At 47.1% G+C, this 19707-nt stretch overlaps 2 pseudogenes; both read left to right on the top strand.

Annotated features, from left to right (window-relative positions):
* Positions 1–438: 438 nt before the first annotated feature.
* LOC142950078 (U3 small nucleolar RNA-associated protein 25 homolog) lies at positions 439–6968 on the top strand (annotated as a pseudogene).
* Positions 6969–12748: 5780 nt separating this feature from the next.
* On the top strand, positions 12749–19053 carry LOC142950077 (U3 small nucleolar RNA-associated protein 25 homolog; annotated as a pseudogene).
* Positions 19054–19707: the final 654 nt, after the last annotated feature.

The following is a 19707-nucleotide window of genomic DNA, read 5'->3' as shown; positions in this document are numbered from 1 at the left end:
GCCCAACCAGTCTACATGTGCTTTGTGGACTTGGAGAAGGCTTTCGACCGGGTCCCTCGGGGGTTCTTGTGGGGGGTGCTGCGGGAGTATGGGGTGCCGGACCCATTACAACGGGCGATCCGGTCTCTGTACGACTGCAGTAGGAGCTGTGTCCGCATTCTCGGCAATAAGTCAGACACGTTCCTGGTGGGTGTTGGCCTCCGCCAGGGCTGCCCTTTGTCTCCGGTCCTGTTCGTGACTTTCATGGACAGGATATCTAGGCGCAGCCGGGGGGTGGAGAACGTCAGGTTCGGGGGTCTCGGGATCGCCTCTCTGCTGTTTGCAGATGATGTGGTCCTGTTAGCCTCCTCGGATCGTGACCTCCAGCATTCACTGCGGCGGTTTGCAGCTGAGTGTGAAGCGGCGGGGATGAGAGTTAGCACCTCCAAATCTGAGGCCATGGTGCTCTGCCGGAAACCGGTAGATTGCTCTCTCCAGGTGGGGATGAAGTGCCTACCTCAAGCGAAAGAGTTCAAGTATCTCGCGGTCTTGTTCACGAGTGAGGGTAAGATGGAGCGGGAGATCGACAGATGGATCGGTGCGGCTGCAGCAGTAAAGCAGGCGCTGCACCGGACCGTCTTGGTGAAGAGGGAGCTGAGCCGGAAGGCAAAGCTCTCAATTTACCACTCGGTCTACGTTCCTACCTATGGTCACGAACTCTGGGTCGTGACCGAAAGGACAAGGTCGCGGCTACAAGCGGCCGAAATGAGCTTCCTCCGTAGGGTGGCCGGGCTCAGCCTTAGAGATAGGGTAAGGAGCTCGGTCATCAGGAGGGAGCTTGGAGTCGAGCCGCTACTCCTTCGCGTCGAAAGGAGTCAGCTGAGGTGGTTCGGGCATCTAATTAGGATGCCTCCTGGACGCCTCCCACTGGAGGTTTTCCAGGCACGTCCAACTGGGAAGAGACCCCGGGGAAGACCCAGAACACGCTGGAGGGATTACATCTCCCAGCTGGCCTGGGAACGCCTCGGGATCCCCCAGAATGAGCTGGAACATGTTGCCGGTGAGAGGGAAGTCTGGGTCAGCCTGCTTGGCCTGTTGCCACCGCGACCCGACCCCGGATAAGCGGAGGAAAATGGATGGATGGATGGATGGTTGAACACTATGACAATCAACAATATCTTCCCCATTCACTTAAACTGCACCAGGATGCACTTGAGAGTCTGCAGGCCTCGGGCCTCTGTGCTTACCTAGAGACACAGAGGTGAAATCTGATTGGATAAAAGCTCTACTTAAAACAAGCTGCACTGGAAGCAGAGCAACTGAGGAAGACAGTAGCTGTGCAATGAGAAAATAAGATAATGGGAAAAATATTTTTATATATTATAATACATGTAGTGTATTTAAGAAAAAATATTAAATTATAAAATAGATATAGCTTCGTGATTCTGTTTAGGCCAGCAGAGAAGGCCTTGCAGGCCCTGACGGCCCACCACTGGTAAAAACTTAAAACTATGCTGTTCGAAGGAGCTAAACCGTAACGTCATAGACACGCCCGAAATGTTTTCCCTAAAATGCAATATTTAGGAATGTAGCTGTTTGTTATTCCCAATGTAGTTCTCAATGTCCACTTGTTAAATTGCATAAAACAACGTTACTGAGAAGGACTTTGGAGATGACTCGAGAAAATCAAGTAGTCACACGTTAGTTAATGGATGTTCAACGTGATCCTCTACTGTAGGTAATAACCTATTAACTAGCAAACTGGCCCGGAGCAGAAAGAGTACAAGGACATCAGTTGCATGGGGTTTACTTACACACGTGCACTAGCCATAGCATATCCTTGATATTGACTGATATTGGCCACCCAGTCGCTGATAAACTCCCGTTTTGTAATATTTTACCCGTACTAATATTATAATATTACAAATTGAAAGGTGTTTTGTTCTCACATTTTTCAGCAAGCAAGCCCAGAACAGTCTGACGTTAAGCCTGATGAACTGGAGGATGAGGAGGAGGAACCAGAGCAGAAAACAGCCTATCAGAAGCTTCTTTCTACTCTCAGCCAACCAACCAGTAATGACAAGAGTGAAGAGGAGAGCACTGATGATGAAGAGGAAGAAGAGGAGCTTCTTGATGAAGGTGAGTTGTTTATTTCCATCACACCTGAGGACAGTGTAGGCCAACACACTGCAGTCGACTGAATATTGTTGTGCTTTTTTTTGTAGGGGAAAGTGATGGAGTCGGTGATGACAGTGAGCATGGTGATGAAGATGAAGGGGAGAAGACGAGCCCAAGGATGCAGATGAGGCTGTAACTGAAGCAGTAGACGGGGAGGAGAAGGCGGCAGGAGATGAGTTCGTAGACGAGGAGCATGAGACCCAGTTCTGTCTGGAGACCACCTTCACGGACGAAGGAGGACAGGGGGCCGCTGAAAGCCCCGCAGAGCAGGAAGACAGCAAAGGTACTGCTACTACTGCTCAGAAAATTCAGTCATTAGTTTTGTCAGATGTATCACCCTATGTTCCCTGTAACCTTTAAGAGATGCATTTTATGTTCATTCTTTTTCAAAATAGTTGTCTTGCGTGCTCAATTATAAAAGTTGAGGAATACGATTTGACGGAGGAATGTCTTACAGTTTTTTTTCTGTATCGGCAGACATGTTTCTACAGCATTTAGACACAGAGCTTGGGGAAGAGGATGTGCAGAAGATAACATCTGGCAGCAAAGCCAAGGCTCAGATCACGGTATTAAATTCACAGTTTTGCAAAATTGACCAACTTTTACATTCGAATGAATTCTAACTACATTTGATGTGCGTAACTATCTTTGCCTTTCCTCACATTTAGTGGCCAAAATTGGGCACTCTACTCTGTACCTTTCCCCTGGAGAAGTTTGGAGGCATCGGCCCACAGAAAGGCACAAACCTGCCAGTTTTCCACAAAGTTTTGAAGACCAGCCGGAAGGATCTGAACCAGACCTGCAACCCTATGGGGCTGGCTGGGGAGATCAGCCCGCTGCAGCTTGAGCTGCTAGCGCTTATGGGCTCCTACAAGGACCTCTACCACCCAGAAACCTGTCCTGTGACCCAGGGCCCTCAGGTCTGCGGTGCATACTGCCTCCACGTGCTCAACCACGCACTGAAGGCCAACTCCCAGGTCCTGGCTCACAACGCACTGCTAAGGGAGCCGAAAACCCAAGCTAAACCTGGAGCTGAGCCGCAGGACGAACCCAGAGACCAAGGACTGACCCGGCCCAAAGTAAAGTACTTTTTAACTCTCTTTCACTTGCAAATTGTGCCTGTTTTAGTCTCAAATATCAAGAGTACTGCAGTAGGAAATAAAAGTGCACAATTGTCCCATCATGGCTCAGATGCATTGCTGATTTTGTAGTCACACATTGTACAACTTACGAAATCATTGAAACTTTGTTTTGGTGTTAAAATGCATTTGTCACAAAATAGTTCAACCATTGGGAAACTATATGCTTTACTTGCTGCTCACAAGTCTCTCTGCATGTGTGTGAGTAGAATCCAATATATTTCACCCTGAACATATTCTAGTCCAGCAGTTATGTCGTATGCATGAGTGATCTGAGAGTGATCCCTAATTGCATTACTTGATGCTCCACCTGCAACAGAAGCGGCAGTATTGCTCAATCAGGGTTATTTAGGTCGTCCAGTACATTCATGTGATCTGCTATCATCACTTTTCGTAATGCGTCCACTTAGCCACAAGTGTTCAAAAGCGCAATATTAATTCTCTCTGCTGTAATGATTGTTATAAATATGTCAGGTCCTGATCCTCGTTCCGTTCCGAGGCGGAGCTCTGCGGGTCGTCCAGACGCTCATCAGCCTGCTGGAGACCAGAGGCAAGAAGATAGTGGTCAACAACAAGAAGAGGTTCAAGGAAGAGTTCGGCGAAGAGGCAGATGACAAGCCGCCCAATCAGCAGAGGCCAGACGATTACAGCGCCATCTTCTCGGGCAACGTGGACGATCACTTCAAGATAGGTACGGTTTAACAAACAGAAGTCAGACAATCTTTAGACAAACCACCAAGTCTTCCCGTCTGAGGCCTTGTCGCTGTCTTCTCTCCTCCCCAGGCGTCTCCATTGTGAGCAGCAGCATACGCCTGTACTCCCCCTTTTATTCATCGGACATCATCATCGCGTCACCGCTGGGCCTCCGTACGGTGCTGGGAGCAGAAGGAGAAAGTAAGCGAGACATTGACTTCCTCTCCTCCATCGATCTGCTGGTGGTGGACCAGGCAGACGTCTTACTCATGGGACACTGGGAACACGTCTTGGTAAGAACACACATCTGTTCAACAGCACACATTACTGCAGGATGGCATCTCTTCAGCGGTGTTGTGTTCTTACTGTTGGGAAGAATGTGGCGCCATCTGCTGTTTAACAATAATTGTAGAATTTGATGAATCACAATATGTTATAATTTAGGAAATAGAAGCACTGCTGGAGAGCATTGAGCATTTCAGATTTAAGTCTGACTATTTTTGGAATCCGATTGGTTAAAATGATATGGTTAAGGTGTCTGTATAAGTCAATGTTTTATAACAATTGACATCGTCCACCCCTCTACAGCATGCGATGAAGCACATAAACCTGCAGCCGCTGGACTCCCATGGAGTGGACTTCTCCAGGGTGAGGATGTGAAACCTGAACAACTGGGCCAGACACTACCGGCAGACGCTGGTGTTCAGCTCCATCCAGGACCCACAGATCACCAACATCCTCACCAAGCACTGCGCCAACTACCGTGGACAGGTACTCATTACAGTAACATTAAACCTGCTCCTGGGACTGAGCGTTCAGCACGAACTGTAATTTAGTTAACACATGACTAAGAGGTAGAAATGATCTCATGGATTGAGTTAATACTCAGCGGTTGGAGCAGCACCCACACTAAGTTGTTTACTGTAGGCAGCTGGATATCTAAGGAAAGTTTTCTTCATTGCTTTTTGATTGTGTAGTTTTTTTTAAAGTATATTCCCTATGTGGTTTCTGTCCCAGATTGCCACTAAGAACATGCCGAAAATGGGTTCCATCTGCCAGGTGCTGGTTCAGCTGCCTCATGTGTTTCAGATGTTCTCCTCTGACAGCTTCATGGACCACGCTGCCCGGTAAGGTCTTCCCACATGTGAACCATGTGATGCCATCACAGCCAGACAACTGACAATCCTCCCAGAAACGTCATCGGAGCAACCACTGAGTCCACATCGAAGCAGGACCAGTGGTTCTCATGGTAGCCTTTGCATCTGGCAGGGCTGATGACACCCCATGTAGCGCCTTGCACTGGGGCCTTTGGATTGACCCACTTTAACCCTGAGGGCCTCATATCTGCACGCTGGATCGATCAACCTTTATTTCATCCTGAGTGCTGGCCTTTGCGTCTTCAAGGCTGGAGAAAACCCATGTAGCGTCTTGCACTAGGGCTTTTCTGTAGTATCTCTTCATTTTTTCACAGCTCAACCTTTCTTTATTCTTCAGGGCCGGCCTTTGTGTCTGGCAGGGCAAGGAACCTTTAGCTTGATCGGTGTTCCAATGAGCACAATATTTCTTGTCACAGCACCAGTGGCTCATAGTAGTTGGTCTGCAGTCTGCACAGTGGGGGGTGTGCTTGAATCACACACGTCATGCATCCCCCTCAGTGTCTGTAATCCTCTCCAGGTCAACACTAAAGATATCACTGAAAGCTGATGTGAGAAGAGGAACTTACCACCTGTGCTTGAAAATTGACTGGCACTGCGCCGGACACCTAAATACAGAACATCCAATACGAGCAAACCTCATGAAAACGGGACCAGGGAAACTCCCCAAAGACAGTTTGGTTAAAGTCTGCGGGTTGAAATTGCCTTAATAATATTGCCCAAAAAGGTATAGTAACATTTAAAATATATTAAATTCTTAATTCAATAATTCAAAGATCATTTCTGTTACTAACCATGTTTGTTTTCCCTTTGGCCGGAAAAAGTAAGTAGGAGCTTCTGTTTTGTTGAGAAAGTGACCTAGAATAGTCTACAATATAAAAACAAAGTAATATTATGTAACATACCTACAAACTGTATGCTACGTCTATTTGTTCATAATTAATTTCATTCATTTTCAAAATCATTCAAAGATTATTTGTCCATCTTACCTACTATATGAATCATTTAGTAACTTTGATTCAATGAATACAATATTATTTGTCTTACCGTTATTTTTATTTCTCTCTCTTTCACTCCACCTCCTGAGCCGCTACCTTTCACGCTAGACTAAAAGATGAGTATCAGCATATATACTTATATGTAGTTTTATAAACTTAGTTCAGGAACAGGGCCACGCCCAGAACACAGCTCGTTTCCTCTGCACACAGTATTTAAGCACAACGAACCCGTTCACTTCCTCTTCGACTCTGTCTTCACATCCCTCCCCCCCAACCCCGTTTTGTCCTCCTATTTCTCTCTCTCTCTCTCTCTCTTTTGCAGGATTACAGGAACAACAGGGGACTCTGCACCGCCGGAGCTTCCGAAGAGACGGCCCCCACCCTACAGTCTCCATTCCCCCCGTTCCCGCCAGCCGCCGGACATCAACGGTCCCCCATCGATCGCCTAACCTCCTTTCTACAAACCCTCCTCGTTTCTTCTTCCTTACATCCCTTAATTTCTTCATCCCTACCCCACATCCCTTCATCCCTCGACCCCTTCCGCTTCTGGAATCTAACAATCATTCCACTATGCAATAAACCTCTCGAAACTCGTACTGTTATTGACGTGGTCCTTGTTAGTCCTTGTTAAATATATATATATATATATAAAGTAATGTGTGTTATTGTGTAAACACAGAAACACAGATAATTAATGAGGACGTTTCTTTATTTACAGATGTTTCCTGGTCATTCTTCTGCAGGATTGTGTGAACTGCTCCGACTCATTTCTCAACTTCACTGGTTTGGTGTTGCATTCAATAAAACACTCAAGTCATCTAAAGTGACACTTTTGTATTGTGAGATCTTCTTTGGTTCAACTTCAGTCATGTTGAGTTCATGTGAAGCTTCTTAAATAGTGAATATAACATGTATAGTGGCTTAAAACAGCTTTGCATCTGTCAACAAGCAGCTACACCGAGTCATGAGGATTACGTTGTAGGACACAGGATTTTAAATCAGTCCATATACAGATCAAAGCATTGCCACATATCCAACAGCTCTGAGAAACCATCAACGGTCAGGGAGGTAAGAAGATGAACACATAAGACGGATTGTAAACACTTCAGGAATAATACTAAGTATTCCATTTGGTAATTAAGCATTAAGTTGGGTTTGTTAGACAGAAAAAGCAATGCTTTCTCCACACATACAACTAACAGGCCATGCTGGCAGTAAAGATGTGATGATCATTAAACAAAAAACATTGAAGGGTGAAAAATTGAGGGAAAAGAAACATTGCTATTCTTGGATACCACTCTGCAAAAAAATAAACCAAAAAAAAAAAGTGAATTGTGTCCTGAAGGTGGACCCAGAGGTACCGCCATGCCATTACAAAACAGGTTTATCAGCTATAGGTGGCAATTTAATCTCATGCTCGGCTTTGGTCAGACTGCTTTCAGCACTCATCAGTCTAGTCTCAGTTTGCCAGAATTCAAGAAGACATTTCCGGGGACCACAGGATGCTCGATGCTTCCTCCTGCAGTGCGGAGAGTGTAAGAGGCCCTCAACAGTCTTCTGATGACACAATACAGCACACCAGCTTAAAGAAACAAGCAGGAGGACATTTTACCATCCTAGTCTGTTCCACAAACAGGATTTCTTTAAGATCTTGCAGTACTTGTGTCTGCACAACCTTATCTACTTCACACATCAGAACACATGTAATCCTTCAGGTTTAGGGACATTTGTACATACAGCAGCATGATTTAACAGCAAGTGGGCATTAAAGTCATTATAGTGGATAATATACATGTGTATACATCTATTATACTGGAAACAATGCAGCCTTGATACACATACTGTTGCCCTGTACCTTGGGCCGTCCATTTTGTACTGAACTGTGTTCTTCATTAAGTCATAAATAAGTCATATTAAAACAAATTCAGTTTATAACAAGGAACACAATTGAAATGTAGGGAACTTTGTATCTGAAATGCACATTTGCACTTCCTTAATGACTTTGACCCTTATCCATTAAAATGGCACCTTTGTGATATAGCTTTGTGGCAAAAAATGACGTCATTTTGGTTGCCATTTGCAGGGGTAGGATTTTCCAGAGCTAACACAGTAGTATGAGGTTATGGTCCTTTGCCAGCTTGGCTCGCATGTGGCTTCAACACGTGTGAGGCATTTCTTTGACAGCTACACTACCCAGCCCTCTGGACACTAAAGACAAAGGCCAGACTTTGTTGAAAGCTCTAGCGTGTGCCTGTCTTGTGTGAAGCCAAGCTCACGTGAGGAGGACTTCAAATCACAGATGAGCATATTATACAGTATATCTAAGAAGACTACGAAGCAACAGAGCATCAACCCTTGTCACCGACCAGGACCGAACTGCACACATGTAAATTCACTCCGGACCTATAGGTGGCAGTAATGCAGCTACTGACTCACCACCACCGAAGAAGCTCAAGAATCGCACGTGCAACCCACTGTCAACATGGGGAAAAGGAGGCAGCTAAAAGACTAAGCAGCTTCTCACTAATTTAGCCAAAAAACAGAAGAAACACTTGAAGGAATTCGGGGAGGAGCATCCATTCCATGATGTGTAAGCAGTGCAGCGAACTTCGGGCAGTTTTAAATGTATAATTAAGCTACTTTTATATTAGCCAACTAGCTACGTTGCCTTTAGACGACGGTGGTCACAGTCGAGACAGATTCAGTGGGCTATGTGTTAGCTATATGTATACGTTACTAGTAAAAACCAGTGGCGGGCCGTGCATTTTATACCTGGGCCTTCACTGCTGTCTTGCCACCTAATAACCTCATGATGGCGCCACAGCTACGGTTATTTGTTTCTAGGGGTGTAACATCACGTATTCGTTTTAAACCGTTCGGTACAAGGCTTACAACCCGAACAATAATACTGGTGCATTTGGAAAATGCAGAAGATTAAATTGTGGTAAATATAACGTTTTCGGTGGACACCGGTCTGTCTGTCTGTTTAATTTCCGGGTCAGCGTCTGACCCCGGAAGCAAAACAACACGCACAAACTCGCGCTACATTCTCCCCGCAGCGTTTAGCTGTTTCCTACTGATTCAAACAGGGCTAAGCAATCGCCACACAATCCCCATTTCTCCAGACCATAATTCTTGTTTGTAAAAGAAAACAGCCCAAACTGATTCAATTATCCGGACCCTAAACCCACGCAGGACGGTATGCTTCGTAATTAACCGACAATGCATATGGTCAAAATCGATGTAATTAACACAATGACAAGAGCTAACTCGCAAGAACCGTCACATATATTCACAACAAAGCATGACAAAACAATCCAGCAACGCTCACACTAAAGAGCAAGGGCCATTCAAATATGTTTACATCAGGGAACAAAATAGCTGTTAAATGTTTATATAGCTGTTAAATGTTTATACCTACATCTGTTCTACTTTTTTGCTGCCCTTTTTTATTCTTATATATTTTTCCTTGTTTATTGTAAAATAGTGTATTGTATGTACATTGAGAGCGGAGTGGAAACCGGAGACAAATTCCATGTATGCGTACGCATACATGGCCAATAAAGCTGATTCTGATTCTGATATCCATAAACGACACGATAGGCAAAATTAACACACTGCAGATATAAAGAAAACAAAAGCAGTTTCACTTAACAAATGCTGTTCTATTTAAATACAAAGCCCATCCTCCTCTTTGTTTACAAAGAGTTAAATAACTCGGCTGTGCAGTACATCCGTGCGTTTCAGTTCCAGCAAGAGGTCCTTTTCAGTATTTCCCTATTCTTCTTAACTTTTTCAATGTGGAACTACGTTTCCCTGCGAACTTGTTCGTTGATCTGGAGATCCACTCGGGTCCCTCCAAACGTTTTCAAGAGCACCGTAGCTTGTACGTGTCCCGCCGTACTTTGGTGACGCGTAGCGGTCTTGCTCAGTTTACCAAATCCAGCAGGGCTCCATACACCAAGACGTTCAGTCGCAAATAACAAGCATTCCCAGCAATACAATTTGCATCTCTTCTCCGACCCTGTCAGCTAGGAATACCGTTCATAGTTTGCGGACTGAAAGTGGCGCACAAATCCTTTTCCTGGCTGGGTCAGGGCTGCTAGCTGTGGGGTTGACCGGCCATTTCTTACTATGTCCAGTTTGTCCGGAAATATCCTTCTTGAGAAAGCCGTTCCCAGTAACTCCGCCACTAAATCAGTTTCTCCTCCTTCCGCCATTTGATGTTAAAAAAAAACAAAGCTAGGTTAAAAAAAACTAAAAATGCCATAATTTCTTCCATATCTTTCCACTTGAACTCTGACTGCTAACAACCTAAGTTCTGCTAGCAAGCATACGTTTCACTTTAGTCACGTGCTCGCCCACTGACCAATCACAGCACACTCTGCACCTCGCAGCAGAGCTGCACCTGGAGTAATGCTGACGTAGCTATAGGAGGAGAGCCCAGGAGAGCCCAGACTAAGAGCGGTTCAAAACGACCCCGATGAAAAGCAGCCCACGGACTTCAGTCACCTCGGCCGGACCAGGGAAACCGGGGCACCCTCCCGGAGCCAGACCCAGGAGGGGAGCTCGTCGGCGAGCGTCTGGTGGCCGGGCCTTCGCCCATGGGGCCCGGTCGGGCTCAGCCCGAATAAACAGCATGGAGCAGCCACCCTGTGGACCCACCACCCGCAGGGATAAGCATCGGGGTCGGGTGCAATGCAGACCGGGCGGCAGGTCAGGCAGGAGGCCTGGGCGAGCCGATCGCCGGCAGCATAGACTAGCTGTAGGGACGTGGAACGTCACCTCGCTAGCGGGGAAAGAGCCAGAGCTGGTGCAGGAGGTGGAGCGGTACCAGCTAGATATAGTTGGACTCACCTCCACACACAGCGCTGGCTCTGGAACCAAGCTCCTGGAGAGGGGTTAGACTTTGTCCTTTTCCAGAGTTGCCCAGGGTGAGAGGTGCCGGGCGGGAGTGGGGATACTCACGAGCCCCCGGCTGAGCGCCGCTGTGTTGGAGTTCTCCCCGGAGAACGAGAGGGTCGCCTCCATGCACCTACGGGTTGCGGGGAGCAAGGCTCTGACTGTGGTTTGTACTTATGCACCAAACAGCAGTTCAGAGTATCCGGCCTTCTTGGAGTCGGTGGGAGGGGTCCTGGAAAGGACACCGCCTACCGACTCCATAGTTCTCCTGGGGGACTTCAATGCTCACGTGGGCAATGACGGAGAAACCTGGCGGGAAGAACTTCTCACACATCCCGAGGGAGGTTGGGGACATGGAATCCGAATGGACCATGTTCAAAGCCTCTATTGTGGACGCGGCCGCTAGGAGCTGTGGCCGGAAGGTCATCGGTGCCTGTCGTGGCGGCAACCCGAGAACCCGGTGGTGGACACCGGAGGTGAGGGAAGCCGTCAAGCTGAAGGAGACCTTCAAGGCCTGGTTGGCCCAGGGGTCTCCCGAAGCAGCTGACAGGTACCGGCAGGCCAGAAGGGCTGCAGCTGCGGTGGTCGCGAATGCTAAAACTCGGGCATGGGAGGAGTTCGGGGAGGCCATGGAGAAGGACTTTCGGTTGGCCTCAAGGAGGTTCTGGCAAACCATCCGACGACTCAGGAAGGGAAAGCAGGGCTTACCCCAGGCTGTTCTCAGCAGGGGGGGGGACTGCTGACCCGGACAGGGGACATCGTCGGGCGGTGGAAAGAGCACTTTGAGGAACTCCTAAACCCGACCAACATGTCCTCTGCAGAGGAGGCAGCGCCTGAAGATCTAGGGGGAGGCTCACCCATATCCCTGGCAGAGGCCGCTGAGGTAGTCAAAAAGCTCCTCGGTGGCAAGGCGCCGGGGGTGGATGAGATCCGCCCTGAGATGCTGAAAGCGCTGGACATAGTTGGGCTGTCCTGGCTGAGACGCCTCTTCAATGTCGCATGGGGGTCGGGATCAGTGCCCATGGACTGGCAGACCGGGATGGTGGTTCCCATTTTCAAAAAGGGGGACTGGAGAGTGTGCTCGAATTACCGGGGTATCACACTACTCAGCCTCCCGGGGAAGGCTTATGCCAGGGTGCTGGAAAGGAGGCTCCGACCGTTTGTCGAACCTCAGATTCAAGAGGAGCAATGCGGATTCCGTCCCGGCCGTGGAACAGTGGACCAGCTCTTTACCCTCGCAAGACTACTGGAGGGGTTCTGGGAGTTTGCCCAACCAGTCTACATGTGCTTTGTGGACTTGGAGAAGGCTTTCGACCGGGTCCCTCGGGGGTTCTTGTGGGGGGTGCTGCGGGAGTATGGGGTGCCGGACCCATTACAACGGGCGATCCGGTCTCTGTACGACTGCAGTAGGAGCTGTGTCCGCATTCTCGGCAATAAGTCAGACACGTTCCTGGTGGGTGTTGGCCTCCGCCAGGGCTGCCCTTTGTCTCCGGTCCTGTTCGTGACTTTCATGGACAGGATATCTAGGCGCAGCCGGGGGGTGGAGAACGTCAGGTTCGGGGGTCTCGGGATCGCCTCTCTGCTGTTTGCAGATGATGTGGTCCTGTTAGCCTCCTCGGATCGTGACCTCCAGCATTCACTGCGGCGGTTTGCAGCTGAGTGTGAAGCGGCGGGGATGAGAGTTAGCACCTCCAAATCTGAGGCCATGGTGCTCTGCCGGAAACCGGTAGATTGCTCTCTCCAGGTGGGGATGAAGTGCCTACCTCAAGCGAAAGAGTTCAAGTATCTCGCGGTCTTGTTCACGAGTGAGGGTAAGATGGAGCGGGAGATCGACAGATGGATCGGTGCGGCTGCAGCAGTAAAGCAGGCGCTGCACCGGACCGTCTTGGTGAAGAGGGAGCTGAGCCGGAAGGCAAAGCTCTCAATTTACCACTCGGTCTACGTTCCTACCTATGGTCACGAACTCTGGGTCGTGACCGAAAGGACAAGGTCGCGGCTACAAGCGGCCGAAATGAGCTTCCTCCGTAGGGTGGCCGGGCTCAGCCTTAGAGATAGGGTAAGGAGCTCGGTCATCAGGAGGGAGCTTGGAGTCGAGCCGCTACTCCTTCGCGTCGAAAGGAGTCAGCTGAGGTGGTTCGGGCATCTAATTAGGATGCCTCCTGGACGCCTCCCACTGGAGGTTTTCCAGGCACGTCCAACTGGGAAGAGACCCCGGGGAAGACCCAGAACACGCTGGAGGGATTACATCTCCCAGCTGGCCTGGGAACGCCTCGGGATCCCCCAGAATGAGCTGGAACATGTTGCCGGTGAGAGGGAAGTCTGGGTCAGCCTGCTTGGCCTGTTGCCACCGCGACCCGACCCCGGATAAGCGGAGGAAAATGGATGGATGGATGGATGGTTGAACACTATGACAATCAACAATATCTTCCCCATTCACTTAAACTGCACCAGGATGCACTTGAGAGTCTGCAGGCCTCGGGCCTCTGTGCTTACCTAGAGACACAGAGGTGAAATCTGATTGGATAAAAGCTCTACTTAAAACAAGCTGCACTGGAAGCAGAGCAACTGAGGAAGACAGTAGCTGTGCAATGAGAAAATAAGATAATGGGAAAAATATTTTTATATATTATAATACATGTAGTGTATTTAAGAAAAAATATTAAATTATAAAATAGATATAGCTTCGTGATTCTGTTTAGGCCAGCAGAGAAGGCCTTGCAGGCCCTGACGGCCCACCACTGGTAAAAACTTAAAACTATGCTGTTCGAAGGAGCTAAACCGTAACGTCATAGACACGCCCGAAATGTTTTCCCTAAAATGCAATATTTAGGAATGTAGCTGTTTGTTATTCCCAATGTAGTTCTCAATGTCCACTTGTTAAATTGCATAAAACAACGTTACTGAGAAGGACTTTGGAGATGACTCGAGAAAATCAAGTAGTCACACGTTAGTTAATGGATGTTCAACGTGATCCTCTACTGTAGGTAATAACCTATTAACTAGCAAACTGGCCCGGAGCAGAAAGAGTACAAGGACATCAGTTGCATGGGGTTTACTTACACACGTGCACTAGCCATAGCATATCCTTGATATTGACTGATATTGGCCACCCAGTCGCTGATAAACTCCCGTTTTGTAATATTTTACCCGTACTAATATTATAATATTACAAATTGAAAGGTGTTTTGTTCTCACATTTTTCAGCAAGCAAGCCCAGAACAGTCTGACGTTAAGCCTGATGAACTGGAGGATGAGGAGGAGGAACCAGAGCAGAAAACAGCCTATCAGAAGCTTCTTTCTACTCTCAGCCAACCAACCAGTAATGACAAGAGTGAAGAGGAGAGCACTGATGATGAAGAGGAAGAAGAGGAGCTTCTTGATGAAGGTGAGTTGTTTATTTCCATCACACCTGAGGACAGTGTAGGCCAACACACTGCAGTCGACTGAATATTGTTGTGCTTTTTTTTGTAGGGGAAAGTGATGGAGTCGGTGATGACAGTGAGCATGGTGATGAAGATGAAGGGGAGAAGACGAGCCCAAGGATGCAGATGAGGCTGTAACTGAAGCAGTAGACGGGGAGGAGAAGGCGGCAGGAGATGAGTTCGTAGACGAGGAGCATGAGACCCAGTTCTGTCTGGAGACCACCTTCACGGACGAAGGAGGACAGGGGGCCGCTGAAAGCCCCGCAGAGCAGGAAGACAGCAAAGGTACTGCTACTACTGCTCAGAAAATTCAGTCATTAGTTTTGTCAGATGTATCACCCTATGTTCCCTGTAACCTTTAAGAGATGCATTTTATGTTCATTCTTTTTCAAAATAGTTGTCTTGCGTGCTCAATTATAAAAGTTGAGGAATACGATTTGACGGAGGAATGTCTTACAGTTTTTTTTCTGTATCGGCAGACATGTTTCTACAGCATTTAGACACAGAGCTTGGGGAAGAGGATGTGCAGAAGATAACATCTGGCAGCAAAGCCAAGGCTCAGATCACGGTATTAAATTCACAGTTTTGCAAAATTGACCAACTTTTACATTCGAATGAATTCTAACTACATTTGATGTGCGTAACTATCTTTGCCTTTCCTCACATTTAGTGGCCAAAATTGGGCACTCTACTCTGTACCTTTCCCCTGGAGAAGTTTGGAGGCATCGGCCCACAGAAAGGCACAAACCTGCCAGTTTTCCACAAAGTTTTGAAGACCAGCCGGAAGGATCTGAACCAGACCTGCAACCCTATGGGGCTGGCTGGGGAGATCAGCCCGCTGCAGCTTGAGCTGCTAGCGCTTATGGGCTCCTACAAGGACCTCTACCACCCAGAAACCTGTCCTGTGACCCAGGGCCCTCAGGTCTGCGGTGCATACTGCCTCCACGTGCTCAACCACGCACTGAAGGCCAACTCCCAGGTCCTGGCTCACAACGCACTGCTAAGGGAGCCGAAAACCCAAGCTAAACCTGGAGCTGAGCCGCAGGACGAACCCAGAGACCAAGGACTGACCCGGCCCAAAGTAAAGTACTTTTTAACTCTCTTTCACTTGCAAATTGTGCCTGTTTTAGTCTCAAATATCAAGAGTACTGCAGTAGGAAATAAAAGTGCACAATTGTCCCATCATGCCTCAGATGCATTGCTGATTTTGTAGTCACACATTGTACAACTTACGAAATCATTGAAACTTTGTTTTGGTGTTAAAATGCATTTGTCACAAAATAGTTCAACCATTGGGAAACTATATGCTTTACTTGCTGCTCACAAGTCTCTCTGCATGTGTGTGAGTAGAATCCAATATATTTCACCCTGAACATATTCTAGTCCAGCAGTTATGTCGTATGCATGAGTGATCTGAGAGTGATCCCTAATTGCATTACTTGATGCTCCACCTGCAACAGAAGCGGCAGTATTGCTCAATCAGGGTTATTTAGGTCGTCCAGTACATTCATGTGATCTGCTATCATCACTTTTCGTAATGCGTCCACTTAGCCACAAGTGTTCAAAAGCGCAATATTAATTCTCTCTGCTGTAATGATTGTTATAAATATGTCAGGTCCTGATCCTCGTTCCGTTCCGAGGCGGAGCTCTGCGGGTCGTCCAGACGCTCATCAGCCTGCTGGAGACCAGAGGCAAGAAGATAGTGGTCAACAACAAGAAGAGGTTCAAGGAAGAGTTCGGCGAAGAGGCAGATGACAAGCCGCCCAATCAGCAGAGGCCAGACGATTACAGCGCCATCTTCTCGGGCAACGTGGACGATCACTTCAAGATAGGTACGGTTTAACAAACAGAAGTCAGACAATCTTTAGACAAACCACCAAGTCTTCCCGTCTGAGGCCTTGTCGCTGTCTTCTCTCCTCCCCAGGCGTCTCCATTGTGAGCAGCAGCATACGCCTGTACTCCCCCTTTTATTCATCGGACATCATCATCGCGTCACCGCTGGGCCTCCGTACGGTGCTGGGAGCAGAAGGAGAAAGTAAGCGAGACATTGACTTCCTCTCCTCCATCGATCTGCTGGTGGTGGACCAGGCAGACGTCTTACTCATGGGACACTGGGAACACGTCTTGGTAAGAACACACATCTGTTCAACAGCACACATTACTGCAGGATGGCATCTCTTCAGCGGTGTTGTGTTCTTACTGTTGGGAAGAATGTGGCGCCATCTGCTGTTTAACAATAATTGTAGAATTTGATGAATCACAATATGTTATAATTTAGGAAATAGAAGCACTGCTGGAGAGCATTGAGCATTTCAGATTTAAGTCTGACTATTTTTGGAATCCGATTGGTTAAAATGATATGGTTAAGGTGTCTGTATAAGTCAATGTTTTATAACAATTGACATCGTCCACCCCTCTACAGCATGCGATGAAGCACATAAACCTGCAGCCGCTGGACTCCCATGGAGTGGACTTCTCCAGGGTGAGGATGTGAAACCTGAACAACTGGGCCAGACACTACCGGCAGACGCTGGTGTTCAGCTCCATCCAGGACCCACAGATCACCAACATCCTCACCAAGCACTGCGCCAACTACCGTGGACAGGTACTCATTACAGTAACATTAAACCTGCTCCTGGGACTGAGCGTTCAGCACGAACTGTAATTTAGTTAACACATGACTAAGAGGTAGAAATGATCTCATGGATTGAGTTAATACTCAGCGGTTGGAGCAGCACCCACACTAAGTTGTTTACTGTAGGCAGCTGGATATCTAAGGAAAGTTTTCTTCATTGCTTTTTGATTGTGTAGTTTTTTTTAAAGTATATTCCCTATGTGGTTTCTGTCCCAGATTGCCACTAAGAACATGCCGAAAATGGGTTCCATCTGCCAGGTGCTGGTTCAGCTGCCTCATGTGTTTCAGATGTTCTCCTCTGACAGCTTCATGGACCACGCTGCCCGGTAAGGTCTTCCCACATGTGAACCATGTGATGCCATCACAGCCAGACAACTGACAATCCTCCCAGAAACGTCATCGGAGCAACCACTGAGTCCACATCGAAGCAGGACCAGTGGTTCTCATGGTAGCCTTTGCATCTGGCAGGGCTGATGACACCCCATGTAGCGCCTTGCACTGGGGCCTTTGGATTGACCCACTTTAACCCTGAGGGCCTCATATCTGCACGCTGGATCGATCAACCTTTATTTCATCCTGAGTGCTGGCCTTTGCGTCTTCAAGGCTGGAGAAAACCCATGTAGCGTCTTGCACTAGGGCTTTTCTGTAGTTTCTCTTCATTTTTTCACAGCTCAACCTTTCTTTATTCTTCAGGGCCGGCCTTTGTGTCTGGCAGGGCAAGGAACCTTTAGCTTGATCGGTGTTCCAATGAGCACAATATTTCTTGTCACAGCACCAGTGGCTCATAGTAGTTGGTCTGCAGTCTGCACAGTGGGGGGTGTGCTTGAATCACACACGTCATGCATCCCCCTCAGTGTCTGTAATCCTCTCCAGGTCAACACTAAAGATATCACTGAAAGCTGATGTGAGAAGAGGAACTTACCACCTGTGCTTGAAAATTGACTGGCACTGCGCCGGACACCTAAATACAGAACATCCAATACGAGCAAACCTCATGAAAACGGGACCAGGGAAACTCCCCAAAGACAGTTTGGTTAAAGTCTGCGGGTTGAAATTGCCTTAATAATATTGCCCAAAAAGGTATAGTAACATTTAAAATATATTAAATTCTTAATTCAATAATTCAAAGATCATTTCTGTTACTAACCATGTTTGTTTTCCCTTTGGCCGGAAAAAGTAAGTAGGAGCTTCTGTTTTGTTGAGAAAGTGACCTAGAATAGTCTACAATATAAAAACAAAGTAATATTATGTAACATACCTACAAACTGTATGCTACGTCTATTTGTTCATAATTAATTTCATTCATTTTCAAAATCATTCAAAGATTATTTGTCCATCTTACCTACTATATGAATCATTTAGTAACTTTGATTCAATGAATACAATATTATTTGTCTTACCGTTATTTTTATTTCTCTCTCTCTCACTCCACCTCCTGAGCCGCTACCTTTCACGCTAGACTAAAAGATGAGTATCAGCATATATACTTATATGTAGTTTTATAAACTTAGTTCAGGAACAGGGCCACGCCCAGAACACAGCTCGTTTCCTCTGCACACAGTATTTAAGCACAACGAACCCGTTCACTTCCTCTTCGACTCTGTCTTCACATCCCTCCCCCCCAACCCCGTTTTGTCCTCCTATTTCTCTCTCTCTCTCTCTCTCTTTTGCAGGATTACAGGAACAACAGGGGACTCTGCACCGCCGGAGCTTCCGAAGAGACGGCCCCCACCCTACAGTCTCCATTCCCCCCGTTCCCGCCAGCCGCCGGACATCAACGGTCCCCCATCGATCGCCTAACCTCCTTTCTACAAACCCTCCTCGTTTCTTCTTCCTTACATCCCTTAATTTCTTCATCCCTACCCCACATCCCTTCATCCCTCGACCCCTTCCGCTTCTGGAATCTAACAATCATTCCACTATGCAATAAACCTCTCGAAACTCGTACTGTTATTGACGTGGTCCTTGTTAGTCCTTGTTAAATATATATATATATATATATAAAGTAATGTGTGTTATTGTGTAAACACAGAAACACAGATAATTAATGAGGACGTTTCTTTATTTACAGATGTTTCCTGGTCATTCTTCTGCAGGATTGTGTGAACTGCTCCGACTCATTTCTCAACTTCACTGGTTTGGTGTTGCATTCAATAAAACACTCAAGTCATCTAAAGTGACACTTTTGTATTGTGAGATCTTCTTTGGTTCAACTTCAGTCATGTTGAGTTCATGTGAAGCTTCTTAAATAGTGAATATAACATGTATAGTGGCTTAAAACAGCTTTGCATCTGTCAACAAGCAGCTACACCGAGTCATGAGGATTACGTTGTAGGACACAGGATTTTAAATCAGTCCATATACAGATCAAAGCATTGCCACATATCCAACAGCTCTGAGAAACCATCAACGGTCAGGGAGGTAAGAAGATGAACACATAAGACGGATTGTAAACACTTCAGGAATAATACTAAGTATTCCATTTGGTAATTAAGCATTAAGTTGGGTTTGTTAGACAGAAAAAGCAATGCTTTCTCCACACATACAACTAACAGGCCATGCTGGCAGTAAAGATGTGATGATCATTAAACAAAAAACATTGAAGGG

Source organism: Anarhichas minor, unplaced genomic scaffold, assembly GCF_050575085.1.
Source record: "Anarhichas minor isolate MPS153535 unplaced genomic scaffold, ASM5057508v1 ptg000014l, whole genome shotgun sequence".
NCBI classification, from domain to species: domain Eukaryota; kingdom Metazoa; phylum Chordata; class Actinopteri; order Perciformes; family Anarhichadidae; genus Anarhichas; species Anarhichas minor.
This window is presented reverse-complemented; position numbering and strand designations above follow the sequence as displayed.